The sequence below is a fragment of the Cotesia glomerata genome, linkage group LG8 (assembly GCF_020080835.1).
Source record: "Cotesia glomerata isolate CgM1 linkage group LG8, MPM_Cglom_v2.3, whole genome shotgun sequence".
Classification (NCBI taxonomy): Eukaryota; Metazoa; Arthropoda; class Insecta; order Hymenoptera; family Braconidae; genus Cotesia; species Cotesia glomerata.
Window position 1 is genome coordinate 14,118,762 of NC_058165.1, and position 11,577 is coordinate 14,130,338.

At 30.5% G+C, this 11,577-nt stretch overlaps 1 long non-coding RNA gene across 1 annotated transcript; it reads right to left on the reverse strand.

The window, feature by feature from the left end:
• Positions 1 to 3,319: 3,319 nt before the first annotated feature.
• LOC123270734 lies at positions 3,320 to 4,719 on the reverse strand. The gene is made up of 2 exons (XR_006510681.1): positions 4,480 to 4,719; positions 3,320 to 4,410 (listed from the first exon to the last, which is right to left on the reverse strand). It is a non-coding gene; the product is annotated as an uncharacterized LOC123270734 (long non-coding RNA).
• Positions 4,720 to 11,577: the final 6,858 nt, after the last annotated feature.

The following is an 11,577-nucleotide window of genomic DNA, read 5'->3' on the forward strand; positions in this document are numbered from 1 at the left end:
ACGTATTTTGATCCAAGAAAATTTATTTGAATCAAGACAATCTTGTTGTTTCGAGAAAATTCAGCCTCTTTCTCCAAAAAATTTAGTTCTTGATAGATGTAAATTTTTTTGTCTTGAGAAAATTTCTCTCTTGCTCCAAAAAATTAAATATCTCGATAGAAGTAAATTTTCAATAATATTTTTATTGATTAACATGTCAAATGGGAAGATCAAATAATATTGAATCATTTTTTTTCATTCAATATGTATAATTGCACGCTAAAATAATATAAAATGGTCATTAAATATTCAAGAGAAAAATTCTCAAGGTGAAAAAATTTTTTTCTCAGCTGAAGTAAGTGGCGCTGCTTCCTTGAAGTATCTAAAAATTTTGATCTAACACAAAAATTTAATGTATCAAGTATTTATGATAATTTGAATTAAGAAAAAATTACTTCTACCAAGAATAGAATTTAAAGAAAAATTTTTACTTCGGCCAACACAACTTCGGCCTTCCTTCAGGCACCCGAAAATTTTCTTGAGCCAAGAATTTTGTTTTCCAGTCAAGAAATTTTTCTTTCTGTGCACTTGGGATTGCGTAAAGATAATGATCCTCTTATTGCAAAACGTTTGAGTAGAATTCAATCAAGAATTACTGGGCTAAATTTTACAGGGATTTTTGTTTTTTAATTTAATACTTTTTCAGCGTCATTTATTTTATAACTTAAAATAAATTCATTATTTATTTATTATTTCGAAATACAACAAAAAATCAAACAACTTTATTTTTGAGCTTAGAGAGCTAACTATGACACAGAAATTAAATTTTAGAGCTCCAAGAGCTCAAAAACATTGTAATGAGCAGCAAAATTGCAAACGCTTATTGACCGATTTTAACGGGAAGTTGCAGGGATGGCCTTTAGGGTTAATCGTTTTAGAAAAATATATAACTGATACAGACAAATAAACTTTTTTGTTAATTCTGATAAACAAAATTAATTTTATTTTTTTTTTTTTGTTATTTCAACGTACAAACTAAATATACAAATTCGTTTAAATATACATAGTGTTCATTTAACTAATCTATATTAATATTAGTCATTAAATTTAACATTAATGTAAAATAAATAAAACGAATATTCAGGTAAAATCACGCATTAATTCCAAGCTCTTAATTCTGTATAGATGTGATATAAAAATTAAAAATCTACATTCTTATTACGGTCGTCTTCATTCTTTGTACATGTTATCTTAAGAATTCATGGTTACACACATTACAATAGGCTATATATGATTCATTATTCTTATTTAATTGACTTGTATCTATTAAAGTAACTTTTTTTAAAACTTTATCAATACTCACAGCTACCAAATGATTGTTTTTTTTTATTTAAATGTATCAAGTGACTCAATCTCCGATTTTTTATAAACATCGTTTTGTTTGTTTAATAATAATTTCCAATTAAAAAATTTTGTACATCGCCTGTCTTTGATTTAACTCCAATAAATTTATGAATTTCGAAAACTCTGTTATCGTTAAGCAAAACATTATAATTGGCCCGTTTTTTTTCTCGATTATAAGATTTACTGGTAAAGGTATTTTGATTAATGATACGTCTCGCATATAAAAAGTATGTATTATCATTACCCAGAGTACATATACGACTTACCGACAAGTAAAGATAGTTAGGTAAGTATGTCATAATTGTTGGCTTTCCTAAAACACCAATAGATCCTATCGTTAGTGTTGAGATCAGTTTAGGTTTAATTTTTAAGACATTATTTAAGTATTCCCGTTGATTAAAATTTAGATCTTTATCACAGATAATTAAGAGACGATCAATTACACATTTTAGACGAAAAGCATCACATATTTGAATGCTCACGCCGTTCGCACTTTTAACGTAATTTTGTATGGTTTGATAAAAGTCTTCATATATAAATGCACTGTGAGCAAATAGAGGCCCCCAATTTTCTACACTTTCTGGTAAATGCGCTAACTGATGTACATTATAAGAAACATGTTTCTTTCCGTAAAGCGTTTTGACTCCATTCATAAAACTAATTAAGCATTGCCTAGCGTAAATTATTTCGGATTTAGCAATAGATTCTTTAACCAAAATCGAAATTCCATCTACCAGTAAAGCCCAATGTTCAAAATATTCTTTTTTCATAAATTTTTGAAAAACTGGCAAGCTGTAGGCTAATAAAAAAATGATCCACTCGTGAGCTTTGAAATGAGCTCGATCTGACATAACGCGTGGTGTTCGGGAAAATTCAGATGTTGAGTGAATTGACAAAAGAAGAGAATCGACGTCCTTGATAAAGTGACCCTAAGTAAAATTTTTCCGCATGATTCTTCGTATCAAACAATAAATTAGCAAACTGCCGGCATACTTCCAATCCAACACAATGCATCCAATCTACATCCAAACTCTTAATAATATCGAAGTCATCCAAATCAATCAAACTAGATTTTTGTTTAATTCCTTTCTTTTCTTCTTTTTTTTTTTTTTTTTTCGGCAAGTTGTAAATATTGATTATGAGATCTTAAACCTTCTCCAAACGGATTCCCTTGAATTATAGGACACACTCTCGTGTACCCTCGGCCCTTTTCTACTCGTTCTCCCGGATGAAGACACAAACCGCAACCATACTCGCCATTAAACTGAGTTGAACATCTCACCAATGGTCGTGCAACGGCGTCACAAATTCCCAACATAACAATTACTTTTTTAGTATATATGGGGTATTCCATGCCAAATTGACCACTTTTGACCCCGACCCTTTTCCGACTTTTCTACCCTATAAAAAACGGTTCTCAGAATTTTTTTGAATTTTTTTACCTAACTCCAAAAAAGTTATGAATTTTTCAAAAAAATGGCTTTTTTATTTTCAAATAGCCATAACTTTTTCAAAACTAAACATTTAGGTACCTTTTTTTTTTTAAAATTTTTGTTTTTAGATGTACTTTCCGATAAAAAATATTAAAAAATTTTTGTAAGTCAATACATATGGAATTTTTCAGTTTTTTGACAAAAATCAATGATTTTTCGAAGTTCGACATTTTTTTTTTTAATTTTTTTTTTCTAAAATAAACTTTAATCAATTCCACAGTTATCCCTGTAGAACCCAGATTGGGCCGATTTCTCTTTCTATTTTTTTTATTCAATTGAAAAAAAATTGTTAAATTTTCAAAAATGGAAAAAAAATTTTTTTTCATAAGTTTTATTTATATAATGAGATAAATACAATTCAACGATTTTACAGCATTACATTCACAATTTAGGGGCTTCATCGATGACTGTAATTAGTAAGATCAATAATTGATGCAGCTAAAATTAATTACTTTTCTCTCTGTCGTTTAAATATTTTACAAATTCTGTGTTCATTCGAATTCGAAAAGTTTTTAACTAGTAAACAACCATTTTTGTCCGGAATTATACAATGTAGTTGTTGAGTTCCTGTAATCGGTTTCGTTTTCAAAAATCGATCATTTAAATCATTTACTGCTGTGTCATAATCTTCTTCTGGGGAAAACTTCACTATAATATTCGGCAAGTTATCCGGTGCAGAAGCCCATTCAAAAAGTTCTTCTGGTGTCGTTATTTGTTTGTCTACCGCGAGTTGGAGACTTGCTCTCGCTGCAAGTCGTTTGAGAATACCACCGATTCCATCACACGGACCTTTCCCATGGGCAGTCGCAAAAAATGCCATTCAGCAGGAATATCAAAATCATCTTCGTGGTAATATAAATTTACAAAGTTTTTAAAGTTTTTAAATTGTTGAGGAGCTCCATCAGAAAAATAATAAATCTTGTTACAACGTTCAGGAAGACTTTTCACGTAATCAGTTATTATTTCGATGAAAACATGAACAGCAACGGCATCATGTTTGTTAGAATCTGAGATAATTACTAAACTTTTGTGTTCAAGTTTGTTATTTACTTTATAATAAATAACGACTGGAAAAACTGTTGCCTGATTATTATTCCAGTGAAAACCAGCTGCCGCATTTTGTACTACGAAGGCATAATTTTCTGCAAAATCACAAATAATAACGTATTCGTTTGGTTTCAATGTTTCTTTCAATGTCTTCAAGAATTGGGCTTGCTCCTTAGCAATGAACGAATGAGGTAGAAGAATTTCTAACTCACTACAAAATTTTTCACAAATTCTTCTGTAGGCTTAATAATAGTTTCTAAACTACTTCTCGGTTTTGATATCCAATATTTATATGTAATATTCTCGATTTCCCGGTCCTCAAAACATTTTAGTAAAATTTTACTCAACTCATCGACCCCAGGACAGTTTTTACATCCACCTAAATAACACTGAAAAGATGGATTTTCACATATAATCATGCTCAAGTAATCGCTGTAGTGTTTAATGGGCTTTTCTGTGTTCCTTGTCAAAGAATAAATATTTGCACCTAAAATAACAGTAATTTAGTAAACTTAAAATTCACGCATTTATAATTATTAATTAATTTGATAATTACCAAGCATCATTAACTTCACGTTTTGATGAATCGTACACACGCAGATGGTGTGTGTTCCACTTGCCCCTGCTAACACACAATGTTTTGGTCGCAAAGAAGCGAATTTTGAAAATCCAATTCTCTCAGCAGGATTTATTTCACAGAAACATTGGTATAATTCTTTTAAGTTAGACAGGATAAGTCTTTTTTGGACGTGTATCCGATTACCATCATCACTTCGAATTGATACAAAGTCTTTCATACCGGACATTTGAGCACTATACTCATCATCGTTGTAAAAATTTTCAACTTTTAATTTTACCTGATCAGTAATTGTCCTCCCTATACAAAAATGTTGAGTAATTTAGTTTTCAAGTGTATTTAAAACATCGATTTTACGCTACCCATACCTAATTTCGATTCAGGTGTAGAAAGTAAACCCGTTTCTTCAACCAAATTTTTTGCTACTCTTCACAAATACGTCTCTCACTCCATTTTACAGGTAATAATGTTAAAATTTGTATTTTCAAAGACTTATCAGTTTCTTTATCGTTGAATTTATCATACAACATTTTAATTAGAGAGCGAAAATTTTCACCATCGTCATCAATCGATTCTTCATCTGAAGAAGAAAGCAAAACTTTTTTCAAGCTGTCGGATACCCGATTTATTTTATTGTTCAAAAATTGATTATCATTCAATTTCTTCGATGGAATCGGTGATTGATTTAACAATTCTAATGCATGGTTTATTACGGGTAATTGAGTTGCAGCGCTAACTTGGGATCCTGAGCTTGATTGTGATGCTTTGGGTTCGCTATCAAATGACATGGAACCTTAAAAAAAAAAAGCAAAACATATAGCTACTAGAAATGTATTCAAGTAACGTATAAATAATTAAAAAAACTTACGGAATGATAAGGATAATGGGAGATCCGTGGCAGTTGTATTACTATCATTATCAGCCTGATCATTGTTGTCATTATTGTCACTATAGTTGTCTTCACGGTCACTTACATCAGCACTAGGATCATTACGAGCATTTGTTTGTTGCTTCACTAACTCTGAAGCTTTTTTTCGACATGAACTGCATAATAAATAATTATCATCTAATCCTAACGTTACTTTCATAATATCAGTCGCCGGACGTAAACCAATTTTTTTAAAATGAGATTCCAACTCAAAAGGATTACAACACCGATCAAATACCTTTTTTGACGCCATAAAGACAAATTAAAAAAGCGCTTATAAACTAGAGAAATTATTTATTTATACAACAAATGTAATGACAATCTTTTATAAAACACTAGATTGCACAAAAGATTTATAGGTTATGTTTTAGATCTCAAAATGAAAAAGCCGCACTTTTAATCAAAACATACTAGCTTATAGCATCTAGTTTACTGGCTATAGGTAAGTCGATAATTGTTATCCCTAGTTTATCGATCTAATTGATATATTAAAATTTGAATCTTACTAATTACAGTCATCGATGAAGCCTCTAAATTGTGAATATAATGCCGTGAAATCGTTGAATTGTATTTATCTCATTATATAAATAAAATTTATGAAAAAAAATTTTTTTTCCATTTTTGAAAATTTAACAATTTTTTTTCAATTGAATAAAAAAAATAGAAAGAGAAATCGGCCCAATCTGGGTTCTACAGGGATAACTGTGGAATTGATTAAAGTTTATTTTAGAAAAAAAAATTAAAAAAAAAAAATGTCGAACTTCGAAAAATCATTGATTTTTGTCAAAAAACTGAAAAATTCCATATGTATTGACTTACAAAAATTTTTTAATATTTTTTATCGGAAAGTACATCTAAAAACAAAAATTTTTTAAAAAAAAAGGTACCTAAATGTTTAGTTTTGAAAAAGTTATGGCTATTTGAAAATAAAAAAGCCATTTTTTTGAAAAATTCATAACTTTTTTGGAGTTAGGTAAAAAAATTCAAAAAAATTCTGAGAACCGTTTTTTATAGGGTAGAAAAGGATGGAAAACTTTCGGCCAAATCGAAAAGGGTCGGGGTCAAAAGTGGTCGATTTGGCATGGAATACCCCATACACATAATTTTTATAGCATAGTTAGCAGAATATGAGTGTTCTAAGTCAATCCAGAAATTTTCTCCCGAAGAAGTAAGTACTGCTTAACCATGTGTTGAATCAAGCCTTACGAATCGCCTATCAAAGTAATTAATCAGCATCTGATACATTTTTTTTCGTCAAATGTGACTGAGTACTATCTGACGCTGTAACCAGTATTATTTTTTTTTTGTCCGTACATGATTAAAGTTATTATTTTATGGCAGAAAGACTTCTTACAAATAGTTCATACAAATAAAATTATTTCGACAATGTTACCAGTATGAATGAATCAGAGTTTAATGATATAAATTTTTTAAATAATTTTTTATTGAATTTTACGTAACAAAAAATATTATCCTAACGTTTGAGCTTGTAAGAGTTACACCGATAAAAGAACTTGAAAGAAAAAATCTTGAACACAAAAAACGATCTTGAAAATACTTATTGTCTCAAAGTATTTCTTTGGATTTCAGTTTTTTTTCGTTGAGACGAGCTTAATTTTTCATTGGAGTATATAATTTAGAAGTTTGAATTTTTTAGTAGGGTTATCAGCTCCAAATTTTAAGTTTATCAGTCTTGTATGGTTAAAAAGTAGTAAGTAATAGAGTTTTGCTTGCAAAGATAATGAATTTATTGCAAAAATTTTTTTAATTCGGCTGTCACAGCATGTTGTAATAAAATTTTCATTATAACAAATGTGTGCAAAGTGCATATTAACAGTTAAGGGGACTCAGTGGTCTAGCAGCCTAAAATTTAAGCTTTTTTTGAAAAATTTTATTTCTATTTGAAGGTAATGAGTCATTACTAATGATTAATGCTGTCAAATTTTTTTACACTTATTCTATTACTTATCAACTGTACAAAAATAAAAATCAAAACAAAAAAAAAATTTGTTTTTTAATTAGAAAAATGGCGCTGAAGTCCCCCTCTCAAAAAAATGGATCTGACTGGTGGAGGTAAATTGATCTCTCCCTCTGCTCTAAAATTAAAAATATGACTGATTTTTAATTGGTATAAGTATAGTTATCGTCGGTACTAGCATGAAAAAAAAAAAAATTCGACAAAATGGCACGTAGTTAAAAGTAAAAATCTGAAATTCGTTTTCGAAAAATTCTTTTAACGACGCGCCATTTTGTCAAATATATTTTTTTTTTTCATTCTAGTACCGACGATAACTATACTTAAGGTAGAAGCCCCAATAGATGATCACGTACCAGTATATGATCACTCCATGTATTTTTATATCTTGTGATGCCTTTTCCGGCACTGGCGTCGACAGGACCGGATCAGGTCAACAAAAATTAATTGGCCTACCTGGTTCGTAGATTTGGTTGGGCGCCAGGAACTCAATGTTCCACGGGTCGATATCGCTGTTGATCTTCGTTGGGCGGCGGGTCGGTGTTAAAGAGATTCAAAAATCGAATAACGTCAATCGACGGACAAAGAAATCGAAATTGGACGATGGGATCGGTTAATCAGAGCAACAACAATTAAAAAAAATAATTGAGGCGTGCACTTCTAATCCAGCAACGCTTTATTCAATAACAAATATATTCTGTCGGCAATGTCGCATTAATAACAAAAATTATTTTAACGCAAAAATAATTCTAACGCAAAACTAGTACTAACGCAATGATTCAACATTTCAAAATAAAACAAATTACAAAAAAAAAAGTATTCGAGTAACCAAAAAAAATTACAAAGTCTTTTCTTTAAAAAAAAAATATTAATTAATTCAACTCACCAAATTTATTCAAAAATTTTCAAAACAAATAATTAACTCAACTCGCCAAATTTATTCAAAAATTAAAGAGGAAATAATTATTTCAATCGCAAAATTTTATCAAAAATTTCAATTGCCAAATTTAATAACAAAATCTCAATCGCAAAACTTTATCAAAAATCGCAACCGCAAAATTTATTTAAGAAGTTTTCTCTTTTTTTTTTTTTTTTTTAAAAAAATAATAATTTCAATCGCAAAATTCAACCAATAATTTCAATCGAAAAATTTTTAATACACAAATTTCTAGAGAATATAATAAATTCAATCGCAAAAACCTAATAAAGATCTCAAAATTATCCAAAATAATTCAAATCGCCAAATTGTTCAATAATGACAAGAAAAAAAAATCAAATTATGCGAAGTATTCAAATTAGTCAACTTATTTTCCAAAGCAATTTACTAAGCCGCTTTGTCGGGTATTTGAAGCTCGAGGTAGGTAAACAGTACTTATAATCCCGACCAAAAATTCCACACACACAAACACGTGACTCAACGGTACCGTGCCGCAGAGTGTCGTCACTAAGCTTCAAAAATACCGCACGGAATTTATTTAATTCCGTGCAACTCGAATTATAAACAAATTACTTTAACACGACGAAATTCGCGGTGATGACACCCTGGGGCTAATAAAGACAGCAACCAGACTTACCCTGCAACTACCGTAGACGTCTCGGGCGATGCTGACCAAGTCGGCGAAGTTGGCGGCAAAACTGACGGAAGAGCGTCGATATCTCGGCGATGGCGTGTCCGGGGTCGTAGTGTCCAAAACAATTCGGCGAAATATTTCACAATAATGTACACAATTGTACTCACGTCAGCGACAAATTAAAAAAAAAATTAAACAGCAAAAATAATCAAAAAGAGAACTGCACGACGCCACAGTCACGGCGTCCAGATCAGAATTAATTGTTAATATGGCTGCCTCCTCGGCAACACATGCTCTTTTCTTTTCGGTTCGTTCCCAAAAAACTCGCATCCAATCAGCTCACAGCTTCTTCTAGCCGGCCGTTGTATTACGGGATGCGTCCAGTATTCCGTTGCGATCGATGATTGGTCGATACTTCGATTAGTGATCAGCCTCGTGTTCAGATGGCGCCTCGCATACTTGTTGTTGATCGCTCTCCGTCGTGATTGGTCCATTCAAATTTTCTCGTCGTTCCATCCTCGCGGCCAGATGTCACGTTGATCGTCGATGGCCCGTAGAAATTCGCGGGTCGTCTGATCGCTATAGTCTAGTCTCACTCACTCATGCATTCAACAATAGTTCACACTCATTCCGGTATTCTTTTTAATTTAAATTCGGCGCGTTTTCGTTTACTAATTTTTCTTCGAGCTTGTCATTCTGATCGGGAGGCTGCTTGGGGCGACACAGGCGCGTCGAATCTCTGCTTTTCCTCAGCTTAGCCAACCTGATAATTTTAAAACTCGGAATTTCAAATTTTAGGAAATTTTTCCCATCTCACAATCTATATTCACAAATATAGATATACAAATACATGGAGTGATCTATTGGGGCTTTTACCTTATACTAATTAAAAGTCAGTCATATTTTTTAATTTCAGATCTGAGGGAGAGATCAATCTACCTCTACTAGTAAGATCCATTTTTTTTTGAGAGGGGGACTTCAACGAAATTTTTTTAATTAAAAAAAAAATTTTTATTGTTTTTCATTTTTGTGTACGAGGAGAGAAAAATGTGGAAATCATTCATATAATTTTAATGAAATATTTTCATATACGATTTTAGGAGAGATTATTTAAATTATGGGAATTATACCAATAATTTTTGGGATAATAGAATAAGTATAGAAAAATTTGAAAGCATTAGTCATTCCCTTTATATAGAAATAAAATTTTTAAAATAGCTTAAATTTTAGGCCGCTAAGCCACCGGGCTCCATTAAGTGAATTAAATCGTTTATAATTCTCTTTTTAAAGAATCATAGAGAATATATGGTAATATACAGTTACTAATATTTTGAAAATTATACTGTGAATTATATAACGATCGATATATTGGATATGTATAATAAATCATATATTTAAATATGTAAAGTATACGATATATCATGGACAATATATGAATAATATATGTGACACCATATATTTATTAATACATTATTTTGAGTATAAGGTATCAATATATAAAAAGTTGTACCGATACACATATGGATCGTGCATACATGAAGCAAATATATTGATCAATATATGGTTTATACACAAGAATGATATATTTATTTACAATATATTTTTTTATATTATTGTGGCAAAATTAGAGATATGATTTTATATATCATTCCATATATTACATTATAATATCAATATATTGAATGATCTATTTTAAAACATATAAAGCTTTTTCAAGCGGGGTGTCAGTAATGGAATCCCCGATACTAATGGGGTCTTTCATCCTATTTGTAATTTTTTAAAGCTACGGAAAAAAAATAAAATGAAAGTGAAAATTTGTTTTTAACTAATGTATTATAAGACAATGAAAATTAAAAAAAAAAAACAAAAAAATTCTTTCACAATCATATTAAGAAATGTAAATGATGATTTAAAAAAAAAAATGATTTCTTAATAAATAATTTAAATAGTAGATTTATGAAAAAAACAATTATAAACAATAAAGAAACTTTTTTGAGAAAAAAATTTTTGTTTTTAAATCATTATTTTACTAAAACAATAAAATGACAAAAAAAAATTAGGAAAACGGTTGACCCTAAAGGCCATCCCTGCAACTTCCCGTTCATTTCATACTTAAGCGCACAAAACTGCATTTATTACTTTTTTGAGCTCTTCGACCTCAAAAATATAATTTTCATATCATTTGGAGCTCTCCGAGCTCAAAAAGCTGCTAGAAGTTGAATAGAGCACTATTTTTCTAATTTTTAAACTGCAATAACTTTTGAATTGATAAACCGATTTTTACGTGATTGGTGGCATTCAACGCAGTTTTTAAAGCCTTATAAAGAACTTTTGAGTTTGAGGTAGTGGCCTGGTAACTTGGTTTCAAAAAATCGAAAATTTTTTTTTTGCTTAATTTGAAAGTACAATGTCTTGCGAATATACTGTGAAAATTTCAGACAGAAATTCGAAATATTTCGGGAGTTATAACGAGTTTCCTAGAGCGCCTCGGAGTCCAACCTTTAAGGTCGACCGGCAGCTGCAACCGCTTGGACCCTTCTATTGTTTGTGCGCATTTTTTATACCTGTGTTGACTCTGTTATTCTATTATATATTGTGACATG